This window comes from Anas platyrhynchos, chromosome 1 (genome assembly GCF_047663525.1).
Source record: "Anas platyrhynchos isolate ZD024472 breed Pekin duck chromosome 1, IASCAAS_PekinDuck_T2T, whole genome shotgun sequence".
Classification (NCBI taxonomy): Eukaryota; Metazoa; Chordata; class Aves; order Anseriformes; family Anatidae; genus Anas; species Anas platyrhynchos.
In genome coordinates this window covers 204006861-204028489 of record NC_092587.1, presented here as the reverse complement: position 1 = coordinate 204028489, position 21629 = coordinate 204006861, and the positions used below count along the sequence as shown (strand labels likewise).

General features: G+C 44.6%; 1 protein-coding gene across 9 annotated transcripts in view; it reads right to left on the bottom strand.

The window, feature by feature from the left end:
• PAK1 (p21 (RAC1) activated kinase 1) overlaps nucleotides 1-6035 on the bottom strand; it is a 68358-nt gene extending 62323 nt beyond the window's left edge. For 4 of the 9 annotated variants that reach the window (XM_038177853.2, XM_027466571.3, XM_072032899.1 and 1 more), the window contains exon 1: nucleotides 5880-6028. The gene's annotated coding sequence lies outside the window, so the exon portion shown is untranslated. Of the gene's footprint in view, nucleotides 1-4934; nucleotides 4998-5879 lie in introns of those variants that run through there. The other 5 variants (XM_072032900.1, XM_027466598.3, XM_027466590.3 and 2 more) reach the window with 4 other exon arrangements.
• Between the last annotated feature and the right edge of the window lie 15594 nt (nucleotides 6036-21629).

The window sequence follows — 21629 nt, the reverse complement described above, 5'->3', positions numbered from 1 at the left end:
GCCGTTCGGTACAGCCTTCAGAGAAAATGTACTAAATAATCACTCCAGGGTCTTCATTTCATGTCTTCATCTTCCTCCACCCCACTCCTGCACGGAAACCCAGTGTTCCTACCGCAATTCCTCATTTCAGCAAAAAGTGCCAAGAGCCAAGTGCTTCAACCCATCTCCGGGAAATCCTTTATTAGAGAGATTATTTGAACAAAGCACGATACCGAGTAAAAACAAAACCAGAGATTGACATTGGAAATTAAGCCTAAAGTCATTTAAACTTCCACAAGAGCAACAAATCCGTAGCCTGAAAACTACATTTCTGCGTTATAACAGATATATATTTCTGAATAAGAAAGAAAAATGTCACGCTTCCTTTTTATGAGCTAACATTCCCTTTCCCAAACTTGTTTCTTGAGTTCCTGAGCTTAAGTTTCCCTCGATATGCTTTGTTTTTAAATAGATTTGTCTGATTTTCTAAAACGAAATTGAATATCTGCCTTTTGACCTTAACTATAGAGTCATTATTTCAGTGATACACTTTATTACTCACTCCCAATTAAAACAACTTTTAGCCAGTACATACCATGACTAAGTCTTCCAGTTTATTTAAAACAATGGTCTACTAAAAAAAAAATAAACATTTTACTAAATAAAATGCAGGCAAACCCGGGCTACAACAAGAGTTAACACATTCTGTGGTTAGCAAAGGAAACGATGCTAAAATTTGCCTTGAGTGAGGTGTTCCTGAAAGGATAAGGACATGGAAATTGTTCTATTTCCAGAAGAACTGCAAAATGTAATGGATGTTTTATAATTGAGTGTCTTATTAATTTTAATGAACTAATAAATATTGCATTTCAAATTCTTATGTGCCCATTGGCTGCTCATTCCTTTTTGTGCTATGTACTCCCTGGTCTTTGCAGCTGTTCAATTCACCTTTTATTGCGAAGGAATGTCTGAGTTCAGACTCAGGTGAGCAGTTTAATGAACTAGAATAAGCAAGGGATACATTACAAGCCTGGCTTCATTTTTTTTCCCTTCTAACTCAACAGAGAGAGTTACAGAGCTCAGCAAAGGCCCCAAACACATGCGACAAAGGAACAGGGCCTTGAGCTGAAACAAACCCAGTAGCTTCGGTAGCACAGACTGGATTTACTGGGACAAAAGGATCTACTCGTCCCTGCTTGCTGGTGGAGAAAACCAGTTTATCCTTCATCCCAAACAAATCTGAATTACGGGCACGCACGAAGTCTACACTTGGCTCTGACGTAGCTTCTCCAAAGGAAGACTGAAGTAAGACATTCTTGAAATACCTACTAAAGGTAAACGATAGATTCATCCTGGCATAAAGCCTTGAAATTAAACTTGCTGATGAAACTGCAGAACGTTCACTTACAGATAGCTGGGAAAATAAACCCCATTTTTACAAAAAGTATCATTTTTCCAAGCAGCTTGAGTCAAGTGGCCAAGAGACTTCATATCTTAAGATCAGCAGAGAATGTAATGTGCCAGTGCAGAAAAATATATTGGAAATTCTTTATGCTAAAAAAACAATAATGTATTTCATGTTATACAAAGCTTTCTGTGGGTAAACGAGGAGAAAGAACATTTGCAGCAAGACTCCAGTTCAAGGGGAAGATATTTCTCACTCCAGCTCCTGTTCCATGAATAGGATGCACGCCCTAAGAAACGTGCTCCATCAAAAGAGCCACCATATAAAATACTTTTGTGAAACTTACAGTCATTACGAGAACTGACAGCTCAAGGCCCTACTCGCAGAAAGTAACTCCAAGGTAGTGCTGTTACTCCTTCAAAAGGAGTAAAGACTTTACATCACCTGGGAACTGTGGACAGTACATACATCAAGCTCATGCGAGCAGGAGGCAACGCTTTAGGGTAAACCCAGGCGACTCTCCTTGACCCCAAAATGCACACAATATGAATAGGAATTATTTTCCTCCCCCATTATCCATTTAGGTTACATGTATGAACTAATTTCATGGAAAAAGAAGAGAACAAAACACAAAACGCTTGTACACAACATGGATTTGCCACTTGACTTGCTCGCAGTCCATAGCCAAAGGCCAAGATCAAGGAGATGTTTGCAGCTCTATGTCATATAATTCAAGGTAGGCACCATTTATCACATGCCATGCCTCTTATACTTTAATCAGGATCACAAAGGACTATTGTAGGAAGAATTATTTCCTTTTCAGAAAGTACACCTGTGTACTGCTTCGGCAATCTTCTGAATTGGTCTTTTTTTCCCCAAATAGGACTTCAATTCTATCCCACCAGCAATTTTTTTCTCTTTTTTTTTTTCCATCACCTGAGATGCTAAATGAACACGCCATTTCCAACTTCGTGACTTCAGTGCTGCCAGACTAGATGTAGGAAGAAGAGTGACTTTAAGGTGGTAATACTGGTGGTAAGGGTGAAATCAACTGGCTTTATAGCAGGTCCAAAGAGCACGGATGGCAAGATGGAACGAAAGCATGGAAGTACAGTTATTGTTTAACCTGTGTCTAAGACGAGATGAAAGAGATAGAGAATGGCCATCACTGGTTATATGACAGGAAGCCAGAACACAAGGACTGCCAGTTTAAACAGCTCTTCCACAGCCCAGACACTTTACCAGAAGTATATTGGTACGGAAACCAGACCTCCATACTTCCACTGTTTCATCAAATTCCCCTGGAAACACACTTAATCGGATGGCTTTTTTTTGGTTTCCCCTTGCCCAGCCGAAGCAAACAATTGCTAAAAGGAAGGGGGCTCAGGGAGGCTGTGAGAATCCAGTGCTTTCACCAGAGGGTTTGGTGCATCCCCAAATTGAGATGGGTAGGAGAAAATCCCCCAAGCTACCTGCCTCACACACTGCAGCAGGCAACGAGTACAACGAGCCATCAGCATTTTTTAGAGTGCAACTCTCTGACCTATTTTAAGACGCCTACTGGAGGATGAGACATAGCGTGTCCTAAAAGGGCCTTTTTCCTTTCTGCGGATGATACAGAGAGCTCGGAGCAGCGATACTGCCATCAAGGGACTCCCACGAAGGGTCCCCAAACGGTGACATTCAGCCGAAAAGGAGCCGGAGAACAGCACAGAATAGAAAATCACAGCATGGCAGGACCCAGGCTGCATCTACGGCTCCGAAGATGTGCCCAGGGAAGGAGAGGACAAAAATAAAGCATCCTCCCCTTGCACAAAGCCAGGAGGCCCTGTCGCCAGCGCTGCCCCTTGCAGCCCCAGTGCCCACATCTACACGTGCCACACGCAGCCGCAGCCAAGCTCAGGAATACAAAAGGGCATAGGAAAAGCAGCCCAAATGATTTTCTCCATACAAGCAAGTGCCAACACAAGCAGCACATTATCTACATTCTCCCCGATTCCTTCACAGGCCAAATATGCGAGCCCAGCTCCTCGCCCAGCACACAAGAAGGGCTCTCAGACAGCGCAAATCTGGCACACAACATTCTTTCGCCTTCCCACAGAGGTTAAAAAGCCAACGAGAGATATCCTTCTATGTGTCAAAGGGCTAAATACTAACTAAGGTTTAAAGAACTACGTGTTTTCTTTATAGGTGCTCAGCCTCGGCCCGTTCCTTGCGCCTCCTCACCAGGACGGGTTGTTTTGCAGGCTCTTTGCAAAGTGCACTTGCTTCTCTTATCAGCTGTGGTTGACAGGATGAACTGCAAACCCCGCTCACTTGAAGGGTGGAGCTCGGGATCCAGCATTTTGCTGCTGAGAACAGCCTGCTTCAACCCCAGGTGGTTCTGCACACCCTTAAAATATAAAGAAACTGGGCCGTAACAGCTGCGGTTCTGAAATTACGAGAGTTCCCACACCTAGGAAGTGAGACAAGGTGCAGAAAAGAGAGAAAGAAGCCACGCCAAAGATCACTCATATACAAAGTTTAAAGAAAATAATCTAGTTAGCAAACTGGGTGAAATTCATGCTTTTGTAGTCAAAGCTGAGAAATCTCTGCACAGACCTGGAAGAGGATCCATGAGAATCAGAAGAAATCAAAGAGTTTTTTTTAAACTTTTAGGCAAAAAAAAAGAAAAGTTAGCATTTTCAGTCTACGGCAAACAAGGCAGTCAAAACCACAATCAACAAGAAATGTATTTTCACTCGTGGAAGTTACACATGGGTTGTTCCACGTTTCTCCTAATACCCCCGTGATGAAGATTGTGAGCCGAAAGCTTCACGATTCCTCCCCATTTTTTCGGAGCAACATCCAGCACACACAGTACTCAAAGATTTCTCATTGTCATGCTACAAAAGAGCATTTTCCTCTTCAATTTTACTCTTGGTTTTCCCTTTCCAGTCCACAAACAGTAGTTATATCACCTCCTTTGACACAGCCTCTCCCCACAGGGCTCAGGAAGGCTGAATACCCACCTGGCTTAAGAGTTTCTCACCCTAAACTTATCTGCCCCGTGTAACACAGCTGGAGAACAAGAGACAGGGGCAATCCCCAGCTTAACAAATTCAGCGTTCGGCCACATTTAAGTTCCCTCCGTGCTGCCTGTTCTCCCTGGAGAGACAAGCTCGCCCTCTCTGACTAATCCACAGAAAACGCAGAGGGAAAAATTCATTTCCAAGCGGACACCCGCTCGAATTGTTCCACCAGGAGGAGTTTTTGCCAGCTTTATCCTAAAAAACCGCGAGCGAGACCCCCCGTTAAAGGATGTCGGGGCAGTCCAGCACCAGGAAACTCCAGGAATGGGGCCGGAGGAGGCAATTTGGCGAGAGGCGGCCGTGAGTCACTGTGCAAAGAGTGAAACTGCGAGCAAAGCGAACAAACACCCTTCCACCCGTGCCCGGCACGGCCGTTTCACCCTGCTGCCATGCCTTGCTTTCGCTTTAAAAAGCTTGGCTGCGCATCTTTTCCACTTGCTCTTGATATAATGTGTAATAGGGACAGACACGCGGCGTACCTAATAACCCCATAAAGTGCAGACTTCAAGCCCCCAGCACGGGGAGAGGTCCTGATGTCTTTTTATTAGTGAATCTTGCTCCTGCAGAAGAAGAACTGGAGGTGAGGGGTGAAGAAATGAGGCAGAAATGCTCAGCAGGGGCCAACGCACCACGGCACGCAGAGGGATGGAGGCAGCTCTCCCCGTTTTTTGGGGTCACTCAACCCCACCAAGAAAAGCAGAGAGAACGGGGGTTTTGCAGGCGGAGAGCTGGGGATTTGGGGCTTTTCTGTGCATGGGGAAGGGAGGAGAGTTGCAGCCCCAGGAGCTCGTCCTTGGGGCTCTCTGAGAGCACCCAGAGGTGGCACCCATCCCGCAGGGTCCCTCCTGTCCCGCTAACGGACAGGAGCCCCGAGCGGGGTGCTGGAGACCTCATTAAGGTCCCGTCCAGTGGGATTTACACCCCGATCCCAAGCCCAGCTTGGCTTTTAAGGTCTTTCATGGCAAAAAGCCACGACCTCGGACACGCACGTGGAGTGGGGTGGGGGGATGAGGCCAGACACGCTCCCACCTCCCCATCCCTGTGCACCAGCCACCCCAAAAACACCCCAAAGGGGCTGTGTCCCCCCATGGGTTCAGCTCCTCGCCTCTTTGGGCAAACCCCAGGGCTGAACCCCGAGCTCCCTCTCCCCAATCCTCTGCCCCAAACACCCCAAAATAAATAAATAAAATAAATAAATAAATAAAAACCCTGCACAACCCGGGGCTGGAGCCAAATCCCTTTGTTAAACAACCGAGCCGGGGAGGCAGGAGGGAGCCGGGCTGTGGGGAAAGGGGGGGGGCGCCCCTTTCCTAATAAAAAAAAAAAATAAGAAAAAAAGAAAAAACAAGGGAAGAAGAGGAAGAAACAAATAAAAAGCCCTTCTCTCGACCCTTCCCGGGTGGGAAAGGGAGGAGAGGACTCACCTCCTGCCCGCTGCAAGGTGCCGCCGCCCGGCCCCGCTCCGCTGCGCTCCCCACGCCGCCCTCCGGCCGCCCCAGCGCCGCCTCCCTTCGCCCTCCCCGCCTTTGTCCCTGCCTCTGGCTCCGGGAGAGGGTCCCCGCCCCATTAACACCCCCCTAAAATCTCCCTAACACCCTCCCCCTACAACCAAGGTGGGCTGGAGGGGCTGGGGGAGAGGCGGGGTCCCCTTATTCACACACACCCCATTCATTCCTCCTCCCCATTCATTCCTCCTCCCCGCCCCCCCAACAACAACCCAGGATAAAAAGTTGCTTTTTGTATTATTTTTATATATTTACCACCCCCCTACCTCCAAGATTGGCTGCCGGAGCTGGGAGAGAGGCAAGGTCCCCCCATTTCCCCTCCCCATTCATCCCCTCACCCCCATTCCTTCCTCCCCCCATTCATTCTCCCCACCCCCAGAAAACCCAGGTGAAAAGTTTTTTTGTTTGTTTGTTTGTTTTTATATTATTTTTATATATTTACCACCCCCTTACCTCCAAGGTGGGCTGCTGGGGCTGGGGGAGAGGCAGGATCCCCCCCATTCCCTCCCCCTATTCATCCCCCATTCATTCCCTCCCCCCCAGCAGTGAAAAGTTGTGGTTTTTTTGTGTGCTTTATTATTATTTATTTTCCTGTTTTATTTCTTATTTATTTATTTATTTATTGGGGGGCAGGGAGGCATGTTCTCAGCATAGCTTCACCCCTAGAAGAAATCTTTGGGGCTGTAATGCAGCCTTGGTGCAAAGCTGGCTGCCCAGCAGCTTTATGGGGTGAAGGAGGGAGAGCGGGGTTGGCCTTAATTATTTATTATGGTTGGCTGTAATTATTTATTATGGTTGGCCATAATAAATCGTTCCTGGGCATCTCAGCAGCGTGGCAGCCCGGCAGGGAGCAGGTCACCAGGCAGGGCTGACTCAATTCCTGCGATTCCTATCGCACCGTACCATCGCCGAGCTGGCTCCATCGTGCGAGGGAGTGCATGTGCCTGGGGATCCAAAAAAAAGAGAGAAGGAAAAATGGGCTCTGCTCTGCTCCTGGGCTGCATGAGGTGAGATTTGTGTACCTTATAATTCAGGGATATCATCTCGCTGGAAACTTGTCACCTTACTTAATAGAAGAGTTTTCTGCTCCATGCTCGTGACAAGGAAGAGGAGGGATTTGATGGCACGGACGTTCACGGGCTGCCTGCTCAGAACCCACTGTCTAGACGTACAGGCATAAAATGTTTAGTGAAGCAGGTAAATATGGGCAAAAGGGAGGCAAATAACACAGGTCACCACGTCTGCCCTGCCTTTGCACCCATATGACAGCGCTGCCACGGTCTTGCCCTTCCCCCTCATACCAACAGTTATCAGTTCCCCTGATAAGTTTGTCCAGGAACTAAAGCAGCAGAAAATGAATCCCACAGAAAAAAAAAATAAATAAACAAATAGAGGAAGCGAGAACGCAAGGCCAGGGCTGGCAGGGAAGGCTGGGCTGGCAGGGAAGGTTGGGCTTGCAGCAGAGCTGATTTCAATGAGCTTAACCTGTCGTGGGACGGCACGCTCGGAATTACTTCCTCTGCTGGATAGATTTAAAAATTGATTCGAAACCATTCAGATTGCATGAGCTCACCTGAAGCAGGGTCTGCACGTAGGCTTTCACCTGGACACGAGGCCAAGGTGTTTCATCAGCACAGGGCAGCGTATCGGTGCCCTCCTTCACAGGCAGCCACCATCAGCCTTATCAAGAAACCCTCATCAGAGCTGGAATTGGAACTGAAGACAATTACCTTTCTGTCCTGTGCCGAGATCTGACAAGCAACTTCCTCCTGTACCATACTTTAGATCACGAAGCCTCCTAAGGAGTGGGGATGCACCCTGATAATTAAAAAATAATAATAGATTTTGAAGCCAGGCAAGAGATTGGCCCAAAGAGCTCATAAAATGCATTCTTTGCAAGATATTTTACCAAATGCGTTTAGTCAACTGCTTAACAATAAAACGGAGAATGGTGGCGTAAGGTTAATTGCAGTGGTTGACTTAAGGGCTGGCCCACGTACAGCTGGTTTATATCTGTATAAACCCTGTTATGGTGGTTTCAATATCTGTATAAAGGTACTTACAGCAGCACAAAATAACCAGGAGGATGTTGTACTGTAATTATAGGTGTTTTAAAGCCACTTAGAGCTGAGGAAAGGCTTTATCTATGCACAGGTTAACTCGATTCAGAAATCATTTCAATTAAATCTTTCCATATTCACTGCCAAGGGGTTTCAGCAAAACATTCAGGACTGTATTCTTACATTTTATTATCCTACCCTATAGTACTGAGGAATCCTAAAGAGTTATCTTGAAAGTGTATCCTGGGATATACCTTTCTGAATTATCCCAAATTTCAAAACTCCTTTGTCCGAAACTATTGCTGGATATTTCAGAGGAGATTCCCAAACATATGGAAGGAGAGGTGTTTGGGATTTCCATGCCACAATATCAGAATGGGGTATGGAGCTACTGCTGCAAACCAGAAATAGGTACTTGAGACAGGAATAAGTGAAATTCAGAATCTTTTATTTGTGTTCTGAGTACTCAGGGCAGAGAAAAGGCTCAGAAGGGGTTTGGGGAAGTGATTCATCTTACCTTGTACTCAGGATAAATTCAGGCGGCCCATTTTCGATATGAGGGGGGATGGGGTTTTCTTACACCTCAAAAGGGTCTCTGGTGTTCTGTGGGAAGAACCTTGGCACCAGGCCCCAGCCGCAAAGACCAACTCTGTTAAGCAATCAATTTTACAGTGATCATATCAGAACTGCATTTCCCTCCCCTTTCGATGTACAGCAGAGCGAGCAGCCTGGCTTCTGGAGCTCACAACCTGACGATTTATTCCTTGTCAGCAATACCAGCACTGATAGTTCTTACTCTGCCGTGCATCTCTGCTCCTAAGCTACTCCCTGCGTTGTGCCAGCATGGCTAATTGTGCACTTGGGAGGGCTCAGGGCACTTGGCCACCTCCGATTTTTATTGGGTATATTTCATCGGGATCGAATCCCCAAGTCTTGGCTGAAATGATGCACAGGGAAGGTGTAAAATCACAGAAGCTGAAGGGTAGCTGGTGAACAGCAAGTTGTTAGGATGCACCAATTTAGTCACCTGCCATCATCTGTCCACTCCTTCAACCTACACGAGCAATTATGGACAAGTTGGCCTCAGCCTACAAGGAAGCAGCCAGAGTTCATGAAAGCCTCGAAGAATTATCAAAAATATCTAAAGAAAACTTCTAAGGCTTTGTAGTCAGACAAGGATCAGAAAAAGAAGAAAAAAAAAAAAGAAAAAAGGAGTCCTATTATCACACATAAACAAAGTTCCTCAGCCAAACTGCCCACCACCAAGATGAAGAAGCAGCAAGTAAGGGCAAGCAAAACTGGAGGTGACAGTGGGTCGGGATACCACCTATCGCCTGGAGGTTTCTCACCCAGTAAATTAGAAGGAAAACCAGCAAAATAATGTTGTTACGGCAGTGTGAAGTGATGAAGAAGACAGACTATGATTCATCACTGCCCTACGTATCGTGTGTGCTTGTCCAGCTCTGCAAAGCACTTCAGAATCAGAACCATTTCCTTTTCATTCCGCTTTGGCCAGATAACACGGTGAACTGAAGCAGTGGAAAATGTGTTTCTGGATGCAAACTTGCGATGCTCAAACCAAGTGTTTTTTCTGAATGAAAGCCTAAAAGCACATCAGCATGCACAGTAGCAGCAATCTTTCATTTCCTCCATTTTAGGGTGTGTCAATGCCAGAAAGACCAAGTAGCAAAGTAACAAAAGGGCTGGTCCACTTGACTGGAAGAGAGCAGCAATACATGGTTCCTCTCTTACCTGTCCTGATGGTAGATGGTGTGCCACAGCCATCACAAAGAAAGGCAGTGGCAGCTCTGAAATGGATGGAAGTAGCACGTTACATCTCGTGCTGATTTAACATGGACACACATTTCTTACCATCCTGGAGAAACACTTAAACCTTGGTCAGCTTATGTCGAGGGATCCACCCCAAATTCAGTTTTTCCTTTCTTGGTTGAGTTGCCCTATAGCTGGTTGAAAACTCAGAGGCATCTTTATGCCATTCCAACTTTAAATCATCTCTTACCGCTTCATTGAAGGCCTGGAATCCAGCAAAACCTCTGGTGATGAATACTTTTACATTCCAGATCTCCTTTAGCCAGGAAATTGCACAGTGACAGCTAAGAGCACTCAGTGCTTCGGTGAGCAGTCAGCAAGTCAGGATGCATACTAGGGCAGCCACAAGTGACTCGTTGATTCTGGAAGCCTTATGTATCTCTGGAAGTCATAAAATACAGATGGGTAATGGCTTAACAATGAGGTCAGGCTTTGATTCATTAGCTAACAGTGGAATCTAAGTGCATTTATCGCAGTTTTGAGGCATGCTGCTAATTCAAGCTTAAAGAGATGGGGGGAGTTCTGCCCTGCACTGTAAGTTTCTGTGGAGCCGTACATGTTCCTGACTTAGGCTTTGTGTGTTTTCCTGGTGATCTGAAGAGTTTTATTTCTTGAAAACTTACCTCTAGCCATTTGTAACCTTAAACAAAAAACATATTCAAATGCCTCAGCTTTCTCCCCAGCCCCCCTGTAAGTTTTGAACACACTGGGTCAGGAGCTGTGCTAATTCACACCAGGAGCTGACCATTTACATTTTGATCCCACAGCGGGCGAGGATCTGCAGAGAGAAATGAATGCTAGGATAAGAAAACCTGCTTTCAGATATTAAAACCAGCACCAGCCTGTCATCCACCTCATGTTCAAAAGCCCTTTTCTTTCCTGCTCCCACCCAGCCAACCTAAGGTAGGCATATGCTAAGTCTGAACTCTCCCTTAGTGCTCAGTGGACTCCATCTGGACTAGAAATCACGAGAGCAACTCTGATTTGTGAAATCCATTCATTCCAGCAGCCCTTCAGACGAGGAACAAGGTACTCACGGAGAGCCAGGGGGGCTCCGCTGGGAGGCTGGCAGAAGTGAGGAGAGGGCAACAGGGGAAGCTCGTACATCCTGCTCATTCACTTGGGTCTTTGGAGCATGAAGGAACTTGCTGACAGCGCAGGAAGCACGGAAAGTAGCGTGGTAGAGGCAGGCAAACGTCCCAAGCACATGAGAGCATGTCTCCAGACGGGTGAAATACCTGCAGAAATCACAGAGCATGCTATTGCCTTCCAGGATTCAGCTTACAGAGCTCTGATGTTATTGTAACACACTCAGAATCACTTTTCTATAATTTTCCATTCCTTTTATTCTATTTTCTTATAGCCCAATGATTCAATACATACTTGTCTGTGAGAATCTGGAAAAAACACAGGTAACTGGAAATCAGCAACTCCTGTTGAACCAGTAAGAAATCCAGAATGACACTGCTAAAAGTGAAATTAATTCAAGTTATCCATATATATTATTTTTAAAAACATCTTTTTACTTGTAAGTGGGGAGAAATAAAACAAGAAAGCTATAATATCAAGGCAATAAGGGAGACAACTCCAAAATAGCATGGTAAAAGACAGCAGTAATCTTGCCTTTCAGTAGGGACTGCCCAAGTTTAATGGGCTATCCTATAAGGAAAATAATAATAAAAAATAATAATAAAAAAAAAATCAATTAGCTTTTCTTCTCTATTGATTTTTTTTAAGTATGCCTCTGGAGAGGTTTCACTTCCAGTACAAGGTTTAAAAAAAAAAAAAAAAAACAACAAAACTGCTATGTAATGCAAGAGGCAGTCCAAAGGAGACACCAGACAGGGAGTCCTAATCTAGGGTTACTTTATTACTCAAAACCTAACAAAAACAGCTCCTTTTTCTACCCAGAAAGTCTTGGCTGCCTTGGAGGACACCCTAAGCAGAGGACAGCGAGCCCAAAAGAGTTTGTGACAATGTAGTGGTGCGACAGATTTTAATTCTTTTGCTGGTTTTGCTGAGCTTATTCAAACTGTGTGACTCTGAGGACCCGATCCTGCTCTGGCTGAAGCTAGCGAGGCATTTGCCACACATTTCAGAGAGAACAAAACCAGCCCTTCAGTCATAACACCTCTGCCAGAGTTTGTTTCACACCCTGCCAAAATGTCATAGCCCGAACCACTGCGGCTGCTTGAGCCATTTAAAAGTGGGCTGAACAAAACCCTGGAGAAAAAACTGCAGGGAGAAATCTTCCCTTGTTCTTTTCCTTACCTCTGAGATTCTGCCTCACTGGGTTGCACGAACAGCAACCGAAAACTGCAAGGCACCGACAGACGTGGAGTCTCTGGGTGGTTTGTACTGATGCTTCGCAAGCAAACTGTGAAAATATGAAGCCAACATCCTCAGTTCCTACCTATTTTCTTTGTGTCCAAGGTGAATTAAGTGAATCATGACACAAAGGAAAAATTACGCTGAATTTTGATTTATTTCGTACCAGCTTTGAGCATCAGTGCAGTTCAGTTCTGTTAAAGAGCAAAGAAAAGGTCTTCAACAACATAATCTGCACTGACATGAGGCACATGCGTTATCATAAAGAGCAAAATAACTCAAATTGGTGTGCAGCATTATCTCACCTGAAATGTTGAGCCAGGGATCCCATTTTGCCCGGTAAAGAGCAGCTTCCACAGTCAATCCAGTAGAGGGAGCTAGAAAAGTTCAGGGGTATTTTGCTGGGTAAGGTGACACTGGTTAAATTGGTTTAACTGGTTTTAGTGTGACCAACCTGTGCTGGAGATACAGATCGCTTCCAGCCTGCCAAGAGAGCTGGCCCTGCAGAATTCTTCTGATATGATGCACATCTCAGCGCTCTCCAAATAACTGATGAGTTGCTCTGCAGGACTCAGGAAAATGTAATAAATTTGATTATTTTTTGCAAAATGTCATAAAATAGAACATATATGGAGCTAGGTACATTGTCTTAAATGAGGGAAGAACAATTTTTTTCTGTCTTCATGTATCATTTCCAATTCCTACCTACAGGAACTACAAAATAACATCATAATAGCCCATGAACCCTTTTACTGGGCACCATCGTGTACAACATAGAGCTCCCAAAACCGCCAAGGTACAGCTGAGATTTCAGGAACATGCCGCCCTCTAACTTCACATTCCTGCCAAGCTGCCTCTGAAATCAGAGGAACATCAAGCTGTGCTAGCTCTGGAAGAATAACTTCATCTAGGATCCCCAGTTTAGATAAAAAGCACCACTGTAACTGCAGTAATTTCTGTGATGAGGTTTTTGTCCTGAGTCTCACCATCTCGTCTGGCTTTGTTAATTAACAGGTTTAGGGCTGGCTATTTTGGTTTTCTTTTCGCCACATTTGCTGGGATATATTGAGATCCTTATCGAATTATTCAACTCTTACCAAATAATTAACTTCATCAGCATAAATTAATCACCAAAGCACCCTTTGAGCAGCATTACAGATGGGCAAAATGAGATAAGAGCTCAACCAGCAGCCTGAGGCCATGCAGCAAAACTACTGCAATTACACTTCACGAAGTCAGGAGTTCCTGTCTCCCAGCCCTGTTCTCAGACGAGATCAGCCCTTAAAACTGCAGCTGAATGCTTACAGTCCTAGCAAAAATAAGCCTGGTAGAACGGATCTGACCCAGTACAGGCACACAGAGATCTGATCTTCAGCAGGCAGGTGAGCTACAGGGGAGGCAAAAGCAGAAAGGTTTCATTTTGCTGTTTGCCCCATATTTGCAGCCTTTATGCGCAGGGTTTGTGTGAGTAGTCTTGCAGGAAGACACGATACTGAAACTTACCCCGTTGACAGTGGCTTTTATCCCACCCAGGAGGGACAAGGTAAATGGCTGTACAGAGAGAAAAGGCCCAGAGGCGTAAGGTAAATAGTTTTCAAAGCACAATGCAGAAAGGGAGCCAAGTGCTGATGTATGTGGACTGAAAGTGTGGGAAAGCTGCTTGCTCACGGGGAGCTGGGGTTGGGTACATTGAAGTTACACAGTGGACAACATTCTGTTGTGCAATCTCTCGGTGGAGGACTTTTTGGGTTTTTTTTGCACATATGCCTAGACTTCTGGAAAGCGCAGATTTAATAAAACCCTCCTCAAGAGGACCGTGCTAAAGCAATTGTTTTTCCCCTTTAATTTTTAAGTGGTTGCAAAACAATGAAGCCCTCAGTTCTTTACACTTCACAGGGAAGAATGTACAAAGAGCTGCTTAATCTCTTTCAGTTCAGCTCCTTCATTCTCATGGGTATCCAGTTGCAAGGTATCTGTATCAGCCTCCGAATTCTCAGCCGATCCCCACAGCAAAGTGCATCCAACTGCAAGCTCTTGTTTTAACATGCTGCTTCAGGACTGACCAGGTTTCGGCATGCGAGGCTCGCTCTGCCTAAATCTGTCTGACATTGGCAGAGGAGCAGCAGCACGAAAACCCAGCAGCACTCATTCTGGTGATGAAACGCCGAGTAAGCACTTGCAGAGTGCCAGGCTAATCTTAACACTGATGTCTGCGATCTCGAAGGAGGCAAGCCATCTGAAGGAGTCACGTCACCGAGGAAGATTTGAATGCTTCCTGATTGGTTTTCCAAACAATTATTTCATCTGCTTCGACAGAGACCGGCTTGCAATTCAAGTATTAGACGGTTTTCTTCATCACTGCAAAGTGCAATTAAGGAATGGGATGGCAAGACATCAATCATATCCCAGGATCAGCTCAGAAAGAATGGTGAAACCAGACAGGGCTAGGGATTCAAATGAATTCTCTCCCACAATTGCCAGGCAGTCTCAAAGGCAAAAAGGAAAAAAAAAAAAAATATATATATATATATATAGTTAAGGTAATAAATTAACACCTGCACACCAAATTAATTTGTTAAATTTGCCAAATGAAAATGCTAAATTTAGCTCAGTCACTTAGCAACAGCTGCATCAGCTTGAGATGTTATCATTCTGCAGCTGTTAGCTGTCACCTAGGGCTGGAGCTCCCAGCCCTCGAGCAAAGTCAGCAGAAGGCAATGTGTCCCTGCATTTTGGCTGCTCCTCTTCAAAATCCGGTGCCTTGACTCAGATGCATCTTTATCAGCCAGCTGGGAGCTCGGCTTTGTTGTCAGGTAGGAGCCCCTCTGTACATTTATTCTGACAGCTCTTCTGTGAAGCAGCAACCCACGTCAGAGAGGCAGCACAAGCAGCAGCGATCGATGCCTTAAGTTGAGACAAAAGGAGGATTGTGAGTAAGCATGAAAGTGCCCGAGAAAATTAGGGTAACAAAACGTTGGCTGAATTATTGCCTCCGTGTAACAAAGAATTTAGGAATTATTAGGCCAAAAAAGGAGCCTGAGACGATGTAGCCTAAGGGTTAGAGCACACCCCAAGGGGAAAGGCAGCTGTGTAGTTTTGGTCTCAGCTTTCTCATGTGCTGAACTGCAGCGGTGCTTCACCCTTGGTTATTTACTGGTTTCCTGGTGTGAGACTGCTGGCTGTGAGGTGTGTTCAAACCAACGCCATCCCAGGTTAGGTGATGCAGACAAAGGAAAGCCTGCTACGAGGATCCTGGGTAGGGTTAAGGGTGATACAGGAGCTGAACTGCTTGCACTCGCTACGACAGCATCCAGCCTGATGTGCAGAAGGAAAATTGAAAGTGCAAGAAACGCTGGAAGCCAGAATGAAATCACTTTGGCTGGTGATTTTGGAGAACCATCTTTGTGAACTTACAGCCCGAAATTCCGATGGGAAACTGCTCCAAAGTTAATAACTTGATTCTTAGATATTCCTGCCAGAGAACACTGGAAAAAATAGCATTAAGTTGTAGTCACAGCTAGGATTTCTGTGAACTGGTGATCGCATTTCCTTGCTCAAGAGCATCAAAGCAATCGCTCTCCAGGAGTTGCAGCGTCTCCACCTTCACTGGATGCCCTCAGGCAGGGCATAATGGCACAGCTACAGGGGAAAACTGTCTGCCAGGTATCACAGTTTCCTGCTCACCAGGCTGGAACTCCCTCAAACAACATTTTTCTCCCCTGCTGTTCTTCAACAGGAAGAACTTAGCAACATCCGTAGGAATACCACTGCAGCCTCCTTCTCACCACAATAAAATTTAGGCTGAGGATGATGCCTTTGTACCACGAGCCATGAGGAAGCAGTCGGTACACTGGAAATATGCTTATTTTATTTTTTATAATTATTTTTAATTGCGTTGTCTCTCTGTGAACAGAAAGAGACGGTCATCAGCCCTTCTGCTGTTACACTGGGTGCACGCTGCATTGTCACAAACTCTGGCTGATGCATTTAAGACCTAAAAATTAAGGAGACAAAACATGCACCTAGGCTAGGCAATACAGTAATTAAAATTATTTTGATTGTACACAGATGAAAGTCAGACCTGAAGCCCAGACCAAGCCCAAGGCTTCCATCTGAAGTGTGTATCAGTCCCCAGAATGGCAATGCCATAGCTGGCAGGCACTGCTGTAACTCTAATTAAGAGTAATAAAAACTTGCCAAGCTGAACTCACAGCTCCTGCAGGACGCAAGTGCCCACTGGTACTGAAGAGAGTAGGAGATATTTGGTTTTTAGTTCCACTGGGAGCTCATCCTTGTGTGCAAGTGGAGGAAAGCCATCCAACACAGCAGGTATACAATTAATCTCTGCAAGAAACATCAAAAATATATCACAAATAAAAAATATAAATATAAATATAAAGTATATCACAAATATACCTAACAAAGAAGTGGGAAAAAGTAGGAAAAGTAGAAAAAAAAGACCTAAAAAAGTAGGAAAATGACCTAACAAGCAAGTGAGCCTGATTCTACCCTACGCAGAGCCTTCCATAGTCACTTATGATACGAAGTTGGATACCAGGAGTTCATCACCTCTTTTTTTTTAACCTCTGGTTTGTTCTGCACCATCTGTAGACGTACATTTTAGAGCTATTAAAAAAATTATTTAAAAAATCATCATCAGAGTATGTGCCACTATATTCACACCACCAGTAAGACAACTTAAGCTTTTGCTAGCCTGAATAAAAACTGTGTAAGGTTCATTCCTACCACAGGAGGTAAGTTTCCTTCAGCAAACAGTTCTCACATGCAATAAATAGATGCAGAACAGAATATTTTGGGGGAAACATGAAAAAGAAGTGAACAGGATGTTGTTATTAAACAAACTTGGCTCAGAGATTGCCGGTGGCTGTATGCTTTCTTTTTTTTCCTTCCTCAAACCCTGTAAAATAATCTGGTGACTAATAAGATCGCAATCAGAGCAGCAGGCTGCAAGGCCCACTTAGTAAGGGAAAATAAATGTAAAAGCATAAACCTCAGTAACTTAAAAAATAAATCAGGTCAGCAAGCAACCCCGGTCCTCAGAAAGCGCACAGGAAGCTCTCCATTTCAAAGTGTTCCCCCCCCTCTCTCAGCCTTTCAGTGCTTTTTAACTGGAATTTTGCAGGTGTTCAGGGTGAGCAGACGTGCAGGCGGAATCACTGCTCTGCACGGGGCGAGGAATGCTTCTAGCAGATTCCAGCCCCGGAACAAGCCTCCCGTCACTGTCAAAGGGAAGACTGCGGTTTTGTCTGACAAACTTTGCTGGACTGCTGCCAAAATGTTCTCTTGCCATGCTGAACCTTTCTCTTTTGCCTGTCCCAGCCTACCCATCCTATCCTTTACCCAATGAGTCTTCCCTTCGCAAGCTGTTAGTTTGACCTAGGTGACATGGAATGAACCAAGCAGTTCAGTGAGCTCATGGGACACAATCGTGAAAAATCCCTAATAAGTAGGGAGTGCAGAACTTGTCTGTTTATGTTATCATTCATGCTATAATCCTCACTTTCAGCTGTCTGACTCAGTTTTCTCTGTGGCAACACACCAACTACTTCCCTGAGGTCCTGAGAGATCCCGTTCTTCTCATCAAAAATCAGTAATTTCATAAAAAAAAACATATACCCTTGTTCTGATACTACCTATTTTGGTCAACTTCCTTCTCCACTCGGCTCTAAATCCCCCAGACTTGTCATAAAGCCTCCACGTCCATCCAGGTCAGGTGAGGGGACCTGAGAGGCTCAGTGGCTAGGCTGCAGTTTGCTCTGCAGAACATCCAAGAAACAGCACAGCTGTGACCTCCAAGCCACAGAGATTTGGGTTTTCTTTTAAGTAATTTGCCTTCTTGCTTGCAATGTGGCCCCCAAACCAGCATTATATAGCAGCGAAATCACAACGCCGAAGTGTTATTTACACTTTGATGGCAAGAAAACATTTTTGCTAGCTCTGCCCACTATTTTCGTTTGCTGTGGTGTCGCCTTCTGGGATGGGGGTGGAGTCACTGCAGTTCTAAAAACTAGCACTTTCCCTTTATATAACAAAGTAATTGTTTAAAGAATGATCACTGGTACTTACTGCAAGCTGCTGGTGAAACCGAAGTTTGTCTGAGCACGTGAGATGATTTGTCTTGCTGTTTCAACTGGGATGGAAAGTTTTGACCCTGCAGCTCACGCAGCCTTCAAACTGAGCCAAATTCTCCTGTTGGTCACAGATTTGCCATACACATTTGACCAGGCTTCCATGCAAGGAGACCACAACAAATCGCCCATTATTTTTCTTTTAACTAATTCTCTCCTAACGCTTTTAGGATAAAAAATTAAGGGGACACGGCAACCTCCCTGTGCTAAAAATCCCAAATAAGTTGAAAGGAGAAGGGGGAGCCAGAGCTGCCAAAAACTTACTGACTTTGATGAGCTGCACCCGGAGTCCTGAAGACAGTTACAGAAGATCGATGGCAGGCATCCACAGGGAGTCAGCTCCTCAGACAAGCTCCCTGACCTGAGAACGGCCTCTTCTCCCAGCTCGATCAGATGGGACTGCAGGATGAAGAACAAGACAGCCAGACTGTCCTTGACTGCCCAGCTGCCTGGGGAGATGAGCGATGGTCACTCAAGCGTTTCCAGAGAAGGTGATTCTTGCTGTTTAATGTTACAAAAACAAGCAGCTTATCTAATACTGTAAGAAATACAGAGAAGTCAGAATTTTTCACGGTCACTACTGCATGCCCAAATCACTCGGTGGGAAGAAGAAGAACGGAGGTCTCCAAAACCACAAGCATTTAAAGGATAATCTCCATTGTCCCTTAACAACACAGCCTGCACCATCCAGCTGGGGAGTTCTGACGTGCACCAGAGGCACTTAAGGATTTTAAAAGGTTTTCTATTACTAATTTTAACTAATTATCACTACCGAATTGAGAATCCTAAGGTGGTAACACAACAGAAGTCGTACAGAGATAGCACATCTCCTGTTCTGAAAAGCACACAGGCTAAACAGACAAGGCAGGGGCTACACACTGCTGTGTGTGTTCCTAAAACAATGTTCATACATCTCAGGTTTTTTTTTTCATTGCTCAACTTTAGCCCAAGTCAGTTGTAACTGAAAAACGTGGGCTTCCGACCACGATTCAGTGTTGTGGCTACAAAGCCTTACAATACATGCCCAGAGGTTCCAGATTTTACCACTACACGCACAATATACAACATTAATTTAATGCACAAAAAGGATGCTAGAACGCTAATGAATTTGCAAATCTGAGTATTCAAAATCCAGGAAATACCTGAGTGAATGTCAGCTGCACCAGCTTAATTAATGCTCTTTGCATACGCACCTTATAACAGATTTTAATTATCTGAGTTGGTGCTGATTGCTTCTTCATTTGGTTCACAAACAACAGCACTCATTCAAGGGGAGATTGGTGTCATTTGTCTTTACGCCCCGAATGTAAGTAATCTGAACCTTCAGTAAGCTGAAACTCCTTTTGAAATAAGCATCTTACCATGGTGAATGCACAAAACCATAATTTAGATATCTCCAGGATGCAGCAGCAACACACCTTTTAAAACAGCAGCAGCTCCAATTCTTTTCTCCTCCTTTTTTCTTGTGTGTTCCAGTTCATTACTCACTGTAAGGTGGCCAAACCTGCAGAAAGAAAATATTGTTCTACAGTTTTTTATTATTTTCATCACAAGAGATCTTCAGCATTTCTTACTTATTTTATTGTAACAACCTAGAGGCAGCAAATATCCAGTCCTACAGGGAACAGCTCTTGCCCAGTCCCAGTTTCTCACCCTGTCATCCCAGTTTTGTTTGTCTGATATATTTATCTCCACACACACCAGGCTGTTTAGGTAAATCTGTTTCTTCTCCTTAAAACCAGTCCCAACACCCTTATAGGGCCAGTCCTAGTTTCCTTTTCTTGTCCCCTCTCTCCACCATCTTCTCCTCCAGTCTCTGTCATTCTCCCACCCACTGATGGGAATTATTTTACTGTAGAAGCTGAGAATGTCTCCCCAGAACACGAGGAGATCCTTACAGGCTGATTTTTTGGGTGGTCCTGTGTGAAGCCAGGAGCTGGACTCGATGATCCTCGTGGGTCCCTTCCAACTCAGGATATTCTCTGATTCTTTTTCAAAGGCTTGTGACTTGGCCAAATTTAGGTCAATTTCCACAGGCACAAGAGGCACATTCCTGACGCATCCTTTTGCCAAACTGAAAAAGCACAAAAGCTTCTGAGCTTCTCAGATAAGTTACTGCCAGTATTTTAAAACTGAAAAACAACCTATTTTTCTCTTTCTATACTAGAAAACAACCAAACAGCTCTGTTTGAAATTTCAGGGGAAAGTGGGGAGGAAAGGGGCAGCCTAAGACATACCTTTGGCTGAAAAACACCAGAATTAAGTAAAACTAAATAATAAGCTTCAAAAAGACCCCAGATTACAACGGGTTAAGGGAAAATAATTATTTGTATTGCAAATGATACCTTTTCATGGTCTCTGTATGAGCTGTGATGGTCACCTTGATAAGATTTCAGACGTTTCTGAAAATATTTGCAAGTTACGGTCCACTGGCTCTTTACAGAAGTTCCCTGGAGTCATCTTAGATTGTAAACCCAAGGGGAGGGAACTACCTTTGTACATTCACTTGCTGAATACCTCGCCCAAGGGGATCCATGCACCTAATTATTAAATATGTTTTGCATGCATTGCATCCTTTAACACCCAAAGGCTACCCATTTGCTTTTTCCACATTCTCTTTTTAACAGAACCTGCAGCAGTTATTTTCCACGTAGCTTTACCAAGTCTGTTTTCCTGATTCATTTTAAGTCTGGGTCTTGGAATTTTAAGTATGTATTATCCCCGTTACTGGTGGTTTACCGGTTTGAGATTGTGGAATTGGACTGGAGCGAGCGCTTTCGCAAACACTGATGCAGAATCCTGCACCACCAAGACTTTTTTTGAAGCCCTCGCTCATAAAAAGGCTCAGATTCTGTCTCATTAAGGTATTCTAAACTTATGAAAGAAAACATAAAAATTTCTCCCTTTGCTGAGCTTCAATTTCAGTTTTGCTCCAACATGCAAGCCAGTTTTCCTGCATCCTAGCTCAGTCTCATTTTACTTTTGGGCTGAAAACTCGGCGCAAAGCAGACGAGCAGAGACATTGCGTTTTGGAGAGCCTCTGCCTGAAATCATCCATACCAGCTTAATTAAAACTCACTCTTCCCATTTATAGCTATTGCTTGGAGAAATCATGCCAGGTCAGTTTTGTACTGGCACAACCTTGAGAACCCTGATATAATTGGTAACTTCAGTTTTTCTTTAACATTGCTTCCCACGTTGTTACATTTTAGCACAAAAAGCATAACTGTCGGTAAATGAGCGTGGAAATATTTTCACTGTGATTCTGGGAACATAACTGATAATATGATTGGAAAGGAAGC